The sequence below is a fragment of the Schistocerca piceifrons genome, chromosome X, assembly GCF_021461385.2.
Source record: "Schistocerca piceifrons isolate TAMUIC-IGC-003096 chromosome X, iqSchPice1.1, whole genome shotgun sequence".
Classification (NCBI taxonomy): Eukaryota; Metazoa; Arthropoda; class Insecta; order Orthoptera; family Acrididae; genus Schistocerca; species Schistocerca piceifrons.
The window spans coordinates 883,915,524-883,934,604 of record NC_060149.1 but is presented as its reverse complement, the minus strand read 5'-3'; the positions used below and the strand labels follow the sequence as shown (position 1 = coordinate 883,934,604).

The following is a 19,081-nucleotide window of genomic DNA, read 5'->3' as shown; positions in this document are numbered from 1 at the left end:
AGATTAAGACATCTTTGAATCCGCTGGTACCGTTTTTTCAAGACTGGAGCTCAAAAACTGATCCTTGGAACTGTGTTTGCTGTGAGAACCAAAATCCTTAAATCGGTCACAAACTTTGAAACAATGAATAACAGATTATCCATACTGACAGTCAAATGTGCCAACAAAACCTACGCTCTAGTAAACCTGCATGCCCCTACGAATGATAAAAATAGATCTGATCCAGAAGAATTGGACAACTTCTGGGACCTACTGGATGAAAAAATATCTAAAATTCCTAAACACCATGTGAAAGTCCTTATGAGTAACTTCAGTTCTCAACTCGGCCCAGAACGAAAATACAAGAAAATGATTGGAAACTACCCTTCCAGTAAGAAAACCAACCAAAACGGCAGAAGATTTGTATCCGTCTGTGAAAACCACAACCTACAGGTAATGTCGACCCACTTTCACCATCTACCCAGAAAGCAGACCACTTGGCGATCTTGCGTCCAAAACGTCGGAGAGTTTCAAATAGACCATGTCGCGATCTCCAGAAGCCCTGAAATTATGAATGTTAAAGTAAAGAAAAACATAAATGTGGCTTTAGATAATTACATCTCCATAGTTAATTCAAACCTATACCCACAAACACCAGAAAGACCACCAAAAAAATTATACGCTTTGACAACACTAAACTTAGATAAAGGGTCATGGAGTTCCAACAAAAGGCAAGACCAAGCGACAGTGACTTCAGTACCGCCAAATAGCGCCTTAGAGACGCTGCCAACGAAGTTGCAGAAAAAAAGAAGCAAAAAGCATGCCTGGTGGAATAACATATGCGACTCAGTCCTCAAGGAAAGGCTCAGTGCATGGAAACAATACTACTCAACTAAATTGGAAACTTACTGGGAAACCTACAAAACCCAATGTGCCCAAAGAGCCAGGGCAATCAGAACTGAGAAACGTAAGTACGAAAAATCACTCATTGAAAAGATAGAACAAAATTTTAGGAAGAATGAAACCAGAGGGTACTAGAGTGCCTTCAAACGCAAACAGACCGGTTACAAACCGCCGTCACTATGCTTTCATCAAAAGGACGGTACACTGGCGACTTCAACTGAAGAAAATTGTCTGATTGTACCAGACTACTTTTGAGACCTACTGAACTTTAATAAACCCCCAAACTCCATTGAGACCAAGGAACCACTACTCATGTGCCCAGAGTCCAGGCCACCTGACAAAGATGAAATCAAGGGCCACATTGCCTGTCTCAGAAATAACAAAGCACCTGAGAAGACTCAGTAGTAGCAGAACTGTGGAAATATGCCCAAAAACAATTACTTGAAATTTTACAAAAACTAACAGAAAAAATTTGGAATGAGGAAACACTGCCCTAAGATTAGGAAACGGCCCTGATCCATCCCTTCCACAAGAAAGGCAGCATGAAAGACATTAACAACTACTGGGGAACACCCCTGCTACTGGTAACCTGTGAAATTCTCTCACTCGCCCTTCTGGAGCGTTTAGAAGCCCTAGTTGCACATCAAATAGGCCAATACCATGGGGGTCTCATAAAAAGTCGCTCAACAGCAAACAGATCTATAATTTTTCCCAATTATCCATATAATCACAAGGATAAACTCCTCTTTTGGTCAGTGAACATTTTTAGTTCTTATGGTAAAATTTTAAATTTCCATTTGATTCTTCCTTAAATATGAAGAATATCTGAGCTTTTAGGCATAAATCTAAATGTATCAGTAAATCTCCATTTTTTATTTTTTGTTTCTATGCCAAAACTAATATATCGTCTTTTATTATTTGTTATTAAATCTACTTATTTTTCATCATAACAGTGTTCTTTTAGAAATAAATGAGTCATATCTTGATAAATTATGTAAAGAAATTGATACAAAACTAGGATTCTTTAGTTGTACATTGCATAATAGACCACATATTATCCACTCAAATTATAGTGTTGACGAATTTTTTTTAATTTTTTCTGTAAAATGTTCTTTGTATAAAGTACAAATTTTAGATTTATCATGTTTAGATTGTTCTTCACTTGCTAGTGGATTTCTTTCTTCAACTTCAAAATGAATTTCTACTTCTGTTTCCATACAGTCAGCAAATATACAGGGTGATTCAAAAAGAATACCACAACTTTAAAAATGTCTATTTAATGAAAGAAACATAATATAACCTTCTGTTGTACATCATTACAAAGAGTATTTAAAAAGGTTTTTTTTCACTCAAAAACAAGTTCAGAGATGTTCAATATGGCCCCCTCCAGACACACGAGCAATATCAACCCGATACTCCAACTCGTTCCACACTCTCTGTAGCATATCAGGCGTAACAGTTTGGATAGCTGCTGTTATTTCTCGTTTCAGATCATCAATGGTGGCTGGGAGAGGTGGCCGAAACACCATATCCTTAACATACCCCCATAAGAAAAAATCGCAGGGGGTAAGATCAGGGCTTCTTGGAGGCCAGTGATGAAGTGCTCTGTCACGGGCTGCCTGGCGGCCGATCCATAGCCTCGGGTAGTTGACGTTCAGGTAGTTATGGACAGATAAGTGCCAATGTGGTGGCGCTCCATCCTGCTGAAATATGAATTGTTGTGCTTCTTGTTCGAGCTGAGGGAACAGCCAATTCTCTAACATCTCCAGATACTGTAGTCCAGTTATAGTAGCACCTTCGAAGAAAAAGGGACCAAAAACTTTATTGGCTGAAATGGCGAACAAATGTACAACTAAATGAAACTTTATAGCTCCCTTAATTCGCCGACAGATAGTGCTTAGCTCTGCCTTTTGTCATTGCAGAGTTTTAAATTCCTAAAGTTGTGGTATTCTTTTTGAATCACCCTGTATTATTTGAATTTGGTCTGGATCTATGTAGTGTCCATTTATATATTTAATATAATAACAAAAACTACTGGTTCACGATTTTGCTTTTTCATAGTATAAGATCTATCATTTAACTTTAATTCTATTTCAATTATCTTTTCATTACTAAGTTTGTGTCTATCTTTTAATATTTCTTTGTATAGCCCATTATGAAGCTCATTCTCTGTTAATACTAGTTATTTCTGACTTGATTTGATTACTTTCGTAATTTTTTAATTTTTTGGGGGAAATCCATCTTTAATAACAAACATTCAGAAACAGCAAACATAACAAAAGGAACGGTTTGAGGATTCTTATAAAATTTAAATTTTAGATATTAACCTTTTTATGCCAGTTCTACATTTATTGGCATATTAATTAAACATTTATTCATGTGATCATCTAACTTTTCCTTTTTATTAAAATGTAATAAACATATATCACAAATAAATTTTGATTCTTTATGTTTCGTGATTTGAATTGAAACAAGTCTAGATAAATCTTTTATCCAACAGTAGTGTGAAATAATTATTTCTTTAAAATAAAATAAATTAATGTTTTCTACATCTTTTTAAAATTTTGTCATATATAATGGATCTACTTAATATTTTTCATCAAAAGAACAGTATTGATTCCAACATTTTTATATTTAATAACACTTCTGGAGTTTTTTAGATGATATACTGCAGATTTCATAGCCCATATGAGGCATTTTTCATCATTATTTTTAACATTAATACATGCTTTTTTCTTTCATTTTTTGGTAAGTCGATGTAAGATGAAAATCTTAATTGAACATAACTATTACTTTCTAATGGTATTCCATTAATTCTGTATAATGTCGAGCCAGAACCATGAGCTTCAAAATAGGTGTTTTTTACTAAAATTTCTTGTTTCCCATTGCTAAATTTTTAAATATGTCTTTTACTGTAGTAATCCTATAATTTTGAATTCGATGTCCATATTTCTCAACCAAATCATCTGTTTGTCTTTGGTATTCACAAGCCAGATTAAAATTTATTTTTAATTCATTAAATAATTTTAAATTTTCTGTAACTACTTTCATAATTTTTTTATTTTGCTGTATTTAAGAAATGATTAGGATCATCTGAGTTTATGTTATTTTCGATGTATATAGTTTGTAATATTTAAATTGTTTTCCAACTAAGTAGTACTCAACTGTTATTCTAGAAGGTTTAGTTTCAAAAATTTAATGATTATTTCAAATTTAGTAACAGGTAATGGATTTTCCATTTTTTCTGGTTCTGATTGAGTGTATAATTATAAATATAATTAAATTATCATTACTGAAATAATAATATCCCCTTTAAATTTTCTAACTGTCAATAATTTAGTAGTTCATTTACAGTGAACTTACTTTTAACACATTAATGATCTTAAATTGTGCTAGTCATATTAGTGAATTCTAGACCATAAAACTTAATATTTTTAATACCTGTATCTCTTAGTTTAGCAATTCCTCCTTTAAGAAATTTAGACATATAGTCATCAATTAGTTTATTATATCCTTTTGGCTAATAATATTAAATTCATTATTGAGTTCCAAACAAATTCTGTTACACATCTGGTATTTATGTATCACAGTCAGCAATCTTATACAAAATATTTATTTTTAGCTCACTAATTTATCTAAACACAATAGCATTCCGTTTTTTGCATACTGATTTATAAAGAAAAACTTTACTATTTTTAAATGAATTTCTTTTAAATAGAAAAATGAGTCAAATAATAGATTTTGCTGAAGTAATTTATTACATTAAAAATTTGAAACATTTTTAGAAAACAAAAACATATACATATATCGTGAGTAACGCACATGTTTACATAGTAGATTATCACAAACATCTTTGTTCGCTGCGATAATGATCGTTTACGTTCCGATCTTTGAGTTACCACCTGCCACCTTAGTAAAAACAGTTTTTGTGTTGACAGGAAAGGGGTACAACGTGCACTCAGCTGCTAGTGCTAATTCATGTTTGACAATTACCGGTGCTATGATAATTTATTTTATTACTGTTGACTCGCACTGGGCAGTTCTACTGTTCCTGTTACTGTTGTAAAGGTGTTTTTATACTAGTTTCAAGCATGACTGCTGAGGGATGTTCAGACGTAAAACCAGGCCACCTGATCACCAAATTTCAATATTTCAGTTGTCGCAGAAACTCAAAACGTTGCGCCTCTCTTATCTGTTTAGGCCTTCAGCGAGCAGATATCTAGAACCCAAAATAAAGGTCGAAATTCTTTCAGGTACGTGTGTCCGCTCCCAAATGGTTTGGGCCAGAGTACGGTTACTTAGTAATATCGCCAACATAATAAACTTTGCCTTTACATGCGATTAACTGCAAGCAATTAGCACGGTTTTCTTAGTCGCTAATTTCAGGTACACTGAGATTTATATCACTGCAAAGAGCTTCAGATTTTTCTTCCGCGTACTCATTGGCAAACTCGCCCTCACCCGCAGACTCCACCAAAAGACACTTTGAAATCCCATATGCCTACTGCTTGCCACTTTCCATGTCAAAGCAGTCCAATGCTCAGCAAATATGCTTAGGTGAGCGGATGCAGGAATCCTGCATCGCGGTTGTAGCCAAGGTTCTAGTGGACGTGTTACGCCGTTATGAAGTGTTACGTGTGTATCCGTGTCTGTGCATGACAGGGATTAGTGCCTGTAATTTGTATTGTTGCGTACGTGTTGCATGGATGAAGGGAAGGGAGAGGGTGAAAGCCGGTGCTAGCACATTGCCTCTCCAACAGCACCAGGCAGGACACCTAGCGTAACGTCTCCTTCCGGTGGACCGATCGCCATCAACAACGTCACACCCCCTCACTTCATGAAACATTGCGGAGACCAGAATGAGATTTTCACTCTGCAGCGGAGTGTGCGCTGATATGAAACTTCCTGGCAGATTAAAACTGTGTGCCCGACCGAGACTCGAACTCGGGACCTTTGCCTTTTGCGGGCAAGTGCTCTACCAACTGAGCTACCGAAGCACGACTCACGCCCGGTACTCACAGCTTTACTTCTGCCAGTACCTCGTCTCCTACCTTCCAAACTTTACAGAAGCTCTCCTGCGAACCTTGCAGAACTAGCACTCCGGAAAGAAAGGATATTGCGGAGACATGGCTTAGCCACAGCCTGGGGGATGTTTCCAGAATGAGATTTTCACTCTGCAGCGGAGTGTGCGCTGATATGAAACTTCCTGGCAGATTGAAACTGTGTGCTCGACCGAGACTCGAACTCGGGACCTTTGCCTTTCGCGGGCAAGTGCTCTACCAACTGAGCTACCGAAGCACGACTCACGCCCGGTACTCACAGCTTTACTTCTGCCAGTACCTCGTCTCCTACCTTCCAAACTTTACAGAAGCTCTCCTGCGAACCTTGCAGAACTAGCACTCCTGAAAGAAAGGATACTTTCATATCAGCGCACACTCCGCTGCAGAGTGAAAATCTCATTCTGGAAACATCCCCCAGGCTGTGGCTAAGCCATGTCTCCGCAATATCCTTTCTTTCAGGAGTGCTAGTTCTGCAAGGTTCGCAGGAGAGCTTCTGTAAAGTTTGGAAGGTAGGAGACGAGGTACTGGCAGAAGTAAAGCTGTGAGTACCGGGCGTGAGTCGTGCTTCGGTAGCTCAGTTGGTAGAGCACTTGCCCGCGAAAGGCGAAGGTCCCGAGTTCGAGTCTCGGTCGGGCACACAGTTTTAATCTGCCAGGAAGTTTCATTGCGGAGACGTTTGGAACATAATCCAGGACCCTGGCGCAAAGACCAGTGATCAGGAACTGTGCTCCACCGGCTCCCCTCCCATTGCTGGCCAAATACTGGCAGGGAAAATTTTCAACTACCCTTCTATCCCAATCGAGCGCCACTGCACAGGCGTATCTCACCGACGTCGGTTACAGAGGCTGGTCTGCCACGTTTAAAGAAGCAAATACCGCGTGAAAATTGCACCAACACCTGTACACATCAAAGCATGTAGCTACTACTATCAAGGGTGAACTCAAACTCCGCCGACAAAATTTCGGAGGTGGTTAGGGATATTTTCTGAGTATTTTCGTTTGAGGGATCCGTGATCTGCCTTGACTCTGTACAGAGTAATTGCGTGTCGTTTGATTTCTGTCCCCCATTTATCTTTCTATCTGTATCTATAAAAACGATTTAGGACACAATCTGAGCAGCGGTCTTAGGTTATTTGCAGATGACGCTCTCGTTTACCGCCTAGCAAAATCAAAATGGTTCAAATGGCTCGGAGCACTATGGGACTTAACTACTGAGGTCATCAGTCCCCTAGAACTTAGAACTACTTAAACCTAACTAACCTAAGGACATCACACACATCCACGCCTGAGGCAGGATTCGAACCTGCGACCGTAGCTGTTACGCGGTTCCAAACTGACGCGCTTAGAACCGCACGGCCACAGCGGCCGGCTAGCAAAGTCATCTGAAGATGAAACCAAATTACAAAACGATTTAGAAAAGATATGTGTACGGTGTCCCTAAATAATGAAAAGTGTGTCGTCATCGACATGAGTGGATCGGTTAAATGATAGTTCAGTCAAATCTAAAGACCGTAAATTCAACTAAATATCTAGGAATACAGTTATGAACAACTTAAATTGTAAAATGGTTCAAATGGCTGTGAGCACTATGCGACTTAACTTCTGAGGTCATCAGTCGCCTAGAACTTAGAACTAATTAAACCCAACTAACCTAAGGACATCACACACATCCATGCCCGAAGCAGGATTCGAACCTGCGACCGTAGCGGTCGCCCGGCTCCAGACTGTAGCGCCTAGAACCGCACGGCCACTTCGGCCACCTAAATTGGAAAGAACAAATACAACATGTCAGGGCGAAGTCGAACGAGAGTCTGCGTTTTTTTTTTTTTTTTTTTTTTTTTTTTTTGGCAGAACCCTCGGGAGATGCAACAGATCTACTAAAGAGACTCGCAACACTACGCTTGTCCATCCTCTTTTGGAGCACTGCTGCGCGGGGTAGATGTAGAATGAAAATATCTGCACAACATTTCAAATGTTGACGGTATGTGCTGCGTGTCTTGTTTGGTAACTAAATTGTTGTGTTCACTAACACTACTTGCTGTTGACAACAGCAATGCCCATTTTACGCTGCACCCTCAAGTTTGCATTCTGTATTAGTCAGCTTCATGATTACTGCACCTGGGAGTGAGTTTTTACGAGGACAAGCTGAGCTACTTGATAGTATATGCACAACTGTCTTGAAATCATTCACAAGGCAATGCGTTTTCCTAGTCACCACTGTACTTGTTACCTGTAACGTCACCGCGTGTGTGCGATAACGACCACAGGAGGCCAAGTGCAATTATATGGTGGTCGAGTAATATTGGTCGGGTTTGTTTTCCTAGCAGTGCTAGTAGATACACGCCATTATCGATAGGTTCACTGATGGAGAGTTGACTGATATGCCACTCGTGTATGGTCTTCCTCAATGCAATGGAAGAGCGGCGCAAAACAACAGTAAGCTGTTCTTGCGGCGACGGCTATCACTTCTCTGTAATTCCGCATCGTCTGAGATAGTTGCATTACTTTCTATTTTATGTTACACGTTTTGGTAATTGCATAGTACAGGTTTTTTCCACTCTTGTGCAAGTATTTTCACAGAAATAAAGATAATTTGGTGAAACAAACAGTATAAATCATAATTACATTATTACTCTGTAACGAACCACCAGAGACCACGACTCCCTTACACCAAAATACTCAGAAAATATTTTTATCTGTCCAGATAGCGGTGCTCGTTAGTAGATAAGTGCGCCGGCTCCCAGAGGATTAATGCCCAGGGCCGGTAAGCTGGCCAGCCTGGATGTGACTTTTAGGCGCTTTCGCGCATCAGACTAGGTGCATACTTCACACGGTTAACACTAGACGTAGACAGTTCGGATACACAAATTCTCTGCAGGGCATCCTCGCACACGCTACTGCTAAAATTGTAAAATCCGTAAATTAACATGCCGATCCGATGTAGATACGGGATAAAAACCAGCAAAAAAAGAGGAAGACCCAGAAAATATCCTTGGACAACTTCCGAAGTCCTGTCGGCGTCGTTTCGGTTCACCCTGTGAAGACAATTCGCGGTACTTCAGAGGCGGATGGAACGTGTCGCACTGCCTGTGACAATAAACCAGGTGAAAGAGAATAGCAAAGGCAAATTGTTGGGGTTGTCCGACTTTGGACAGTATGTAGGACGAAAGATACATATTCTGAAATACCCTCAGTTCATCTGGTACAGAATTCAGAGGCCACCATACGGTGCATGCTGGAGGCTAACCTCTACCAATGCAAGTCATGTCCTTCCGAGTTCCACTCGCAAATGGATGGAGGAAAAAACAGTTATTCATATGTTTATGTACAATTCCTGATTTTTCGTATCCTACCTTCATGGTTCTTGGCGATATTTATGTAGGCGGTTGCAGGACCTATCAGCAATTTGTCACAAAAGCCGGTTCTCTAAACTTCATCAACAGTGTTTCGTGAAAAGAACGTCTTCTTCCCTGCATGGATTCCTTTTTGAGTTCACGGATATAACGGAGCTATGAGAGAATGAGTCCAATTTTGTATGAGATAATCATGCGTATAGTCTGTCACCCCCTCTCCTTCCTCGATTTATGACCCATCTAAGCATATTCCTTTACGTATAAATGGTGGAATTACGGTAATTTATACACCAGGCCAGTTGTCATACCCATAAATGGCGGAATTACGGTAACTGCTTGACCGTTATCGTTTAATTTACTACCCAATTAGAATAATTGATCCAAAACCTCATCCCCTATTGCTGACAGCACAATTAAAGACCTTTATTCCCTACCCCTACAAGCCACAAAGGATAAAATGGGTCAATGATAATTTATTCCGCAGTCTCTTTCCACCCTGCGGAAATTCGCAACGCTGCGATGTCCTTTTCTATGTCATCTTTCCACCTTGTACGAGGTCGGCCCAATGGTCGTGTTGCTCGGAGAGTCCCTTCACATGCTTTTTTGGGGATTCTGTTGTTTTCCATTCTATCCACATGTCCAGCCCACTGCAGTCTCCTACTTTTTAATTTCTGGATGATAGTGGGTTGCTTCATTAGCTGATAAATTTCATTGTTCTTTCGATTTCTCCATACGACATTCTCCAACACAGGTCCCCAGATTTTTCTCATTACTTTTCTTTCGAAAACATTGAGTTTTCTCTTTCATTCTTTGTAAGCGTCCAGCTTTCTGAAACGTACAGTACTATGGGACAAATGATAATGTTGTATATCTTCATATTTGTGGTCACTGACAAAGTTTTACATTTGAGAGGGTTGCTTAGTGAGTACAGACCTCTTGACCCTGAGGCTAGTCTTTCGTCTATATCCATTGTTATGATATTTTTACTGTTGAATCGTGATCCAAGGTATTTGAACTGAAGAACTTTTCTGAATTTAGAATTTTGGTCAATTTCAAAGAAAGGATTTGAGTTTCTGACTCGACCTATTTCCATATATTCTATTCCCTCTTAGTTAATCAAAAGCCCATTTTGCTGGCACTGTGCCTGAGAGATCTGTACGTGTCCTTCAGTTCTTCTTCAGTTTCACTCAGCAATACAATGTCATCTGCATAATCCAGGAGTTTTACTTCACTGTGTTCGTATCGGAGACCATTGTATACATGTGAATTTCTCTCCCGAACCACTATCTCTAATGCAAGATTGAAGAGGCCACATGAAAGAGCGTCTCCTTGTCGTAAGCCTGTTTTAATTGGAAAGGAGGGCGATATGGACCCTCTGAACTTCACTACTGCCTGGGAGCCATGCGTGCACAACTGTATCAGCCTAATGATTTTGCTGGGTACACTAAATTCTCGTAGCGTGTTGTAGAGGCTGCTTCTGTGACTGCTGTCATAGGCTCGCTGGAAGTCAATGAAGAGACAGTGGATGTTTTTGTTGAATTCCCAGTGTTTCTCACAGATCCGCCGTATAGTAAACAAATTATAAGTTGTGGAACGGTTTGTTCGAAATCCCTGCAGTAACCAAATCCTCATCCCCCTTAGTGGGCCGGCCGGAGTCTGGAACCGCTCGACCGCTACGGTCGCAGGTTCGAATCCTGCCTCGGGCATGGATGTGTGTGATGTCCTTAGGTTAGTTAGGTTTAAGTAGTTGTAACTTCTAGGGGACTGATGACCTCAGCAGTTAAGTTCCATAGTGCTCAGAGCCATTTGAACGATTTTGACCCCCTTGGTGGCAGCTGAAATAATTATGGTAGCCCAAGTGCAGTAGCTGTGTATGTGTTAAAATCCAGAGAATACCTACCTCTCTCTCAGATCATCAAGTTGGCAGCCAAGGTTATGTTGGCCAAGATGACGTTGCTCAAGATGCTGGAAGGTCAAAAGGTTACCAAGATGGCAGCTGGTGAGAACATGGCAGCCTGCATGTCACTTTCCTTCTCCTCCCCCAAAGAGGGAACGGGTTCTGCAACTGACACCATAACTTAATATTATTATATGAAACAATATTTGGAGGATATCTAGTAGGCTTGAGTAAAATGTCAGGGTTCTGGGGGTTTACATTGTACGCAAAGTACAGTCTCCCTACGTAAAAATTACAATGTGGAGGTCCTGTAAACAAAGCATATCCTTCTTACGGAAGAATTAAACTCTGGAGGTTCTGGGTTCATTTTTTGAAACAAATATGAAGCAGGAACTACAGACACCATAAGGGCTCAGACACTAGTGTTCGTACCAGACATGTGATTATCAGGAATAGTAAAGGCACCTCGTCTCGAACGTGCAACACATTGCTGGTCGCATGGGTCGTATTAGAACAATTACCGTTGCCCTCCCAGACATATTTGCAACAGGGTGTGAGAGTCGTATTTATTTAAACAAACTTGCTGCAGGGTAAATGGTTCAGCCATGAGAAATATTGCTAACCACGCGATGTCTGCCATGCACCACTCACTACAAGCACCGCTCTAGGTCTGGAGGCCCAATGAAAAGAATCCTGGCAGGGCGACCCCCCTCCATACCACAGCCCTCACGGGGGCTGTGACCCTCCATCCTATAGCCTTCTTTGTCTCTATACACGAAAACAGCATCTCACACGCCATGATCCAGTGCAGAATGTTACACACAGTTCTCTCGCCAGAAAAATGTTTAAAAAATTCAGTTTTCCGATTCGTCATTAAGGCAGGACTAAGGTCACATCTGATGCATTTTTAGCATACACTGGTGCATGTAGAATGTAGTAAATACGCAGGAACATTTTCTTTTGTTATAGTGCACCTGCACATAAAGTGATCAGGTATGCCTTAAGGCTGAAAAAATCTTATAATGTGCTTTGAAACATCCAAATGCTATTGTCCTTGTATGAGCATTACACAGATATTTTATGTAGTACTATTAAATGGAGTGACAGACAGTCACTATTCCATTTTTGTGTATGTTTATAGTGCAGAAAACCGCTAAAATCTGTAACTAGCACCCTTCGCCATTTACAGTGCTTCACAGAGTGTGTAGATATACACACCTGGAAATGGAAAAAAGAACACATTGACACCGGTGTGTCAGACCCACCATACTTGCTCCGGACACTGCGAGAGGGCTGTACAAGCAATGATCACACGCACGGCACAGCGGACACACAAGGAACCGCGGTGTTGGCCGTCGAATGGCGCTAGCTGCGCAGCATTTGTGCACCGCCGCCGTCAGTGTCAGCCAGTTTGCCGTGGCATACGGAGCTCCATCGCAGTCTATAACACTGGTAGCATGCCGCGACAGCGTGGACGTGAACCGTATGTGCAGTTGACGGACTTTGAGCGAGGGCGTATAGTGGGCATGCGGGAGGCCGGGTGGACGTACCGCCGAATTGCTCAACACGTGGGGCGTGAGGTCTCCACAGTACATCGATGTTGTCGCCAGTGGTCGGCGGAAGGTGCACGTGGCCGTCGACCTGGGACCGGACCGCAGCGACGCACGGATGCACGCCAAGACCGTAGGATCCTACGCAGTGCCGTAGGGGACCGCACCGCCACCTCCCAGCAAATTAGGGACACTGTTGCTCCTGGGGTATCGACGAGGACTATTCGCAACCGTCTCCATGAAGCTGGGCTACGGTCCCGCACACCGTTAGGCCGTCTTTCGCTCACGCCCCAACATCGTGCAGCCCGCCTCCAGTGGTGTCGCGACAGGCGTGAATGGAGGGACGAATGGAGACGTGTCGTTTTCAGCGATGAGAGTCGCTTCTGCCTTGGTGCCAATGATGGTCGTATGCGTGTTTGGCGCCGTACAGGTGAGCGCCACAATCAGGACTGCATACGACCGAGGCACACAGGGCCAACACCCGGCATCATGGTGTGGGGAGCGATCTCCTACACTGGCCGTACACCACTGGTGATCGTCGAGGGGACACTGAATAGTGCACGGTACATCCAAACCGTCATCGAACCCATCGTTCTACCATTCCTAGACCGGCAAGGGAACTTGCTGTTCCAACAGGACAATGCACGTCCGCATGTATCCCGTGCCACCCAACGTGTTCTAGAAGGTGTAAGTCAACTACCCTGGCCAGCAAGATCTCCGGATCTGTCCCCCATTGAGCATGTTTGGGACTGGATGAAGCGTCGTCTCACGCGGTCTGCACGTCCAGCACGAACGCTGGTCCAACTGAGGCGCCAGGTGGAAATGGCATGGCAAGCCGTTCCACAGGACTACATCCAGCATCTCTACGATCGTCTCCATGGGAGAATAGCAGCCTGCATTCCTGCGAAAGGTGGATATACACTGTACTAGTGCCAACATTGTGCATGCTCTGTTGCCTGTGTCTATGTGCCTGTGGTTCTGTCAGTCTGATCATGTGATGTATCTGACCCCAGGAAGGTGTCAATAAAGTTTGCCCTTCCTGGGACAATGAATTCACGGTGTTCTTATTTCAATTTCCAGGAGTGTAGATGGGATGATAAGTAGATTTAACTTTTATTTTATACTTGGAGGTCTGCTAATAATCTACATCGCTTGTCATTATCACACAGAGAAATGAGGTTACCACATTCGTAATTGGGGAGTCCCTGGACTTTAACTCACACACAATAACAGCACTTGGGTTACCATAATTCAGATGTGAACCAGGGGGATAAATATTTGGTTGCAGCAGGGAAATAAATAATCCTGGGCCACATTGTATCTTTGTGGCTTACAGAGAGCGGTGATAGACGTCTTTAATGCCGCTGTCAGAAGGGGGAATGAGGATTTGAATAAATTGCACTAACTGCGTAATAAATTATGCTTTAAGGGTCATGCAATTATTATAATAATAAGGCAACTGGCGTGGATCATAAATTGTTATAATTCCGCCATTTTTAGGTAGGTCTATTGGCTTCGAGGGGTAGGAAGATGGATGGGGACTGTGGGAGGGGGTGTGGGTGGGGCGTGACTGTTCATTTGCGTAATTATGTAGCAAATCATTTCAGTGCAACAGATGTTTCCGTTACACTCGCGTGTTGATCGAACTTTACAGGACGCCTCGGAATTGATTAACTATCTTCCTTTAATCCGACCTGGCAGCAATCTGGAACAATTTATCACTACTCACGAATGGCCTGCATAAGTGTTCTGTATGCAGTCTCCTATATACACTGAAAAAAAGAAGCGCAGCGCCAGAAAGGAGCTTTGCGAGATAAATGAAAGTTGGTAGGCGAGTTTCTACATCTGAAAGGCGATGTATATTCACATTTAGCGCCAGTCACATAAGAATGGCGCTAGTAGCTCCGCTACGTGGATGCAAATGAAGTTCGCTTTAAATACACTCTGTAAAGATCGTTAGCGTTAGTTACTTTTGAGATTAGATATGATTGACAATGTTAGTCAAGAATGCCTTCAAGGCGACAAAGACGACATTATCAACACCTCACTGAATTTGAACGAGGCCGTGTTATAGGGCCATGAGAAAATGAATGTTGCTTCTGCGATACTGCAGAAAAACTAAGTCTCAGGATAAAATTAAAACCATATGGTCAGTCGTAAAGGAAGTGGCTGGTCTGCAGAGACAGGCCGAGGATATAGAATCAGTGCGTAGTGCGAATGTCCGTGTTACTGATAAGTCGCATATATGTACAGTATTTAATAATCACTTTCTGAATATAGCAGGTGAACTAAATAGAAACCTAGTCCCAACAGGGAATCATATAGCGCTCTTAGAGAAAAGTATTCCGAGACTGTTACCTGAAATGCTCCTCCTTGATACTGACAAGAGGGAGATTGAGTTAATAATTAAATCACTAAAGACCAAGAACTCTCATGGATATGACGGGGTATCTAGCAGAATACTGAAGTATTGTTCTATGTATGTTAGCCCAGTACTTAGCCATATCTGTAACTTTACCTTTAGGAGTGGTCGGTTTCCTGTCCGATTAAAGTATTCGGTAGTGAAGCCACTTCATAAAAAGGGAGACATTGATAATGTTGACAATTTTAGACCTATTTCTATGCCATCGGTGTTTGCTAAGGTTATCGAGAAGGTTGTATATACAAGGTTACTGGAGCATTTAAATTCACATAATTTGCTGTCAAATGTTCAGTTTGGTTTTAGAAATGGTTTAACAACTGAAAATGCTATATTCTCTTTTCTCTGTGAGGTTTTGGACGTATTAAATAAAAGGTTGCGAACGCTAGGTCTTTTCTTTGATTTAACGAATGCTTTTGACTGTGTTGACAACAAAATATTACTGCAGAAGTTGGACCATTATGGAGTAAGGGGAGTAGCTTACAATTGGTTCGCCTCTTAGTTTAAAAACAGAAAGCAGAAGGTAATTCTCCGCGATATTGAGAGTGGTAGTGATGTTCAGTGCCAGTGGGGCACTGTTAAGTGGGGCGTTCCCCAAGGGTCGGTGCTGGGGCCACTGCTGTTTCTTATTTATATAAATGATATGCCTTCTAGTATTACAAGTGATTCAAAAATATTTCTGTTTGCTGATGACACCAGCTTGGTAGTGAAGGATCTTGTGTGTAATATTGAAACAGTATCAAATAATGTAGTTCATGAAATAAGTTCGTGGCTTGTGGAAAATAATTTGATGCTAAATCACAGTAAGACTCAGTTTTTACAGTTTCTAACTCACAATTCAACAAGAACCGATATTTTAATCAGACAGAATGGGCATATTATAAGCGAGACGGAACAGTTCAAGTTCCTAGGCGTTCGGATAGATAGTAAGCTGTTGTGGAAAGCCCATGTCCAGGATCTTGTTCAGAAACTAAATGCTGCTTTATTTACCATTAGAACAGTATCTGAAATAAGTGACACTTCAACACGAAAAGTAGTCTACTTCGCATATTTTCATACGCTTATGTCGCATGGTATTATTTTTTGGGGTAATTCTTCTGATTCAAAAAGGGTATTTTTGGCTCAAAAACGGGCTGTTCGAGCTATATGTGGTGTAAGTTCGAGAACCTCTTGTCGACCCCTATTCAATAGTCTAGGAATTCTGACATTGCCCTCACAGTATATATTTTCTTTAATGTCGTTTGTTGTTAGCAATATTAGCCTATTCCCAAGAGTTAGCAGCTTTCACTCAGTTAATACTAGGCAGAAATCCAATCTGCATGTGGAATGCACTTCCTTGACTCTTGTGCATAAAGGAGTGCAGTATTCTGCTGCATCCATTTTCAGTAAGCTACCATAAGAACTCAAAAATCTTAGCAGTAGCCCAAACTCTTTTAAGTCTAAACTGAAGAGTTTCCTCATGGCTCACTCCTTCTATTCTGTCGAGGAGCTCCTGGAAGAGCTAAAAAATTAAGCAAATTCCAGTGTTACATTGTTGATTTTCTTTATTTAAACTTACGAATTGTCGCCTAAATATGTTTCTTATATTTCATTTTATCTGTTTCTAATATCGTGTTATATTTTCATGTATTGACTCGTTCCATGACCATGGAGACTTCTCCTTAATTTGATCCCACTGAACAATAAATAAATAAATAAAATAAAATAAACTTGGCATGAATGTTGCCACTGTACATGATTGCTGCCAGCGGTGATCACGAGAACGGGACGACTGGTCTCCAGATGGCCACATGGCGCTACCGACAGGGAAGACCATCGTGTTCGGCGTATGGTTCTGGATCATCATACTGCATGTGCAGCACTTATTTGAAGAGCAGTTAGCATCACAGTGACACAAAGAACCCTTACAAATCGGTTACTTTAAGGACAGCGCCAAACCAGACGCCCTGTAAGTTGCAAGCTACTGACCCAAACCACCGCTATGTGTTACTTCAGTGGTGTCAAGCGAGAGCTCATTGGAGGGCAGAGTGGAGGTTGTGTTTTCTGATGAGAGCTGGTTCTGCTTTGGTACCAATGGTGGTCGTGTGTTGGTAACATGGAGGCCAGTTACAGTCCTGCAACAAACCTGTCCGCGTGCTAGACACACTGGACCAACAGGTTGAGTTGTGATCTGCGGTGCGATTTCATATGACAGCAGGAGCACTCTCGTGGTTATACCACGCACTCTGACTGCACGTTTGTGGTGATTCGACCTGTTGTGCTCCCATTCGTGAACAGCATTCCAGGGGGTGTTTCGTAACGGGATAACGCTCGCCCACATATCGCTGTTGTAACCAACAAGCTCAACAGGATGTTGACATGTTGCCTTGGCCTGCTCGATCACAAGATCTGTCTCCAATGGGGCACATATGGGATATCATCGGACGACAACTCAAGCGTCACCCGCAAACAACATTAACCGTCCAACCATAGATCGACCAAGTGCAACAGGCATGGAACTCCATCTCACAAACTGACATCTGGCAACTGTACCCCACGATGCATACCCATTTTCATGCTTGCTTTCAACATTATGGGGGTTACATTGGTTATTAATACGCCAGCATTTCACATTTTCAATGGCTTATCTGGCGGATACATTAAACTGTGACCTTGCAATGTTAATCAAATATGGTACCTAGGCAAATGTATTACCACAATTTCATTATTCTTCATTAATTATTTTTTGATGTTGCGATTTTTTTCCGGCAGTGCAGATGATATACTCTTTTCTAGAATCCCCCCGATAGAAATCGACCATTCACCTTGCCGACAACCGACCTTATTGTAGTTGCACAATTCCTAGATACGTCGTTTACTGTACTCATACAATAGAGAAATACAATGCGAGATCGTCCGTGGGAATTAAAACGATCTGAGCTCACTTAAGACGGGACACAACATGTGAAGCGCTGTCCGCGCATAATAAGAACAGAAGCCTGTGTAGCGACGTAAGTTAGCGTGCTCGAGGTGAGAGCCGGTGGGTCGGCATGGCGCGAAGCCAGCAGCGGTGTCCGGCCTCTGTTGTATCCCAGAAAGTGCTGGCCGCTTGTTCTGCGGGGCGGCCGGCAACAGTTATCTATTTCTGAGCCGCAATATTACGTGTGGCTGCGTATTAATAGTGAGCGCCTCTCGCACGTGCAGCCGGTCTAGCCAGCGCCGCCACCACCGCCGCTTATCAGCTTCCGCAGGAAGCGACACAGCTGGTTCCAGCCGCACTGCTTACATCTTATCTGCCCAACAGTCGCCAGACGGCCGAATGCAACGTGTGTCGGAATTCTACGGAAGAAAGGAGCCTTTACTTGTTTATCACTTTTTCTAATTCTGCTACAGCGTAGCCTGTTACTCGGTTTAATCGATGAACGGTGATAAATTTCAACCGTAACTTATAACCACTAACTGCCATCTGTATGCAGGGTGTATTGCACTGAGGCGCCGTAAGTCATGGGATAACGATATGCACACACACAGATAGCAGTAGTATCACGTACAAAAGGTATAAAAGGGCTGTCAATTCTCGTCAGATGATTCACGTGGAAAGGTTCTCGAAGTGATTATGGCCGGATGACTGGAGTTCACAGACTTCCAACGCGGAATGGTAGCTGGTGCTGGACGCATGGGACATTCCATTTCGGAAATCGTTAGGAAAATTCAGTATTCTGAGATTCACAGTGTCAAGAGTATGCCGAGAATACTAAAGTTCAGTCACTACACCTCACCACGGACAGAGCAGTGGTCGGCGGCCTTCACTTAATGATCAAGAAGAGCAGCTTTTGGATAGAGTTGTCAGCGCTAACAGACAGACAACACTGCATGAAACAACCGCAGAAATCAATGTGGGACGTACGACGGACGTATCCGTTACGACAGTGCGGTGAATTT

At 42.0% G+C, this 19,081-nt stretch overlaps 2 non-coding genes across 2 annotated transcripts; both read right to left on the bottom strand.

The window, feature by feature from the left end:
* Positions 1 to 5,805: 5,805 nt before the first annotated feature.
* On the bottom strand, positions 5,806 to 5,880 carry Trnal-caa. Its single transcript has one exon. It is a non-coding gene; the product is annotated as a tRNA-Leu (tRNA).
* Positions 5,881 to 6,106: 226 nt separating this feature from the next.
* Positions 6,107 to 6,181, bottom strand: Trnas-cga. The gene has a single exon. It is a non-coding gene; the product is annotated as a tRNA-Ser (tRNA).
* Between the last annotated feature and the right edge of the window lie 12,900 nt (positions 6,182 to 19,081).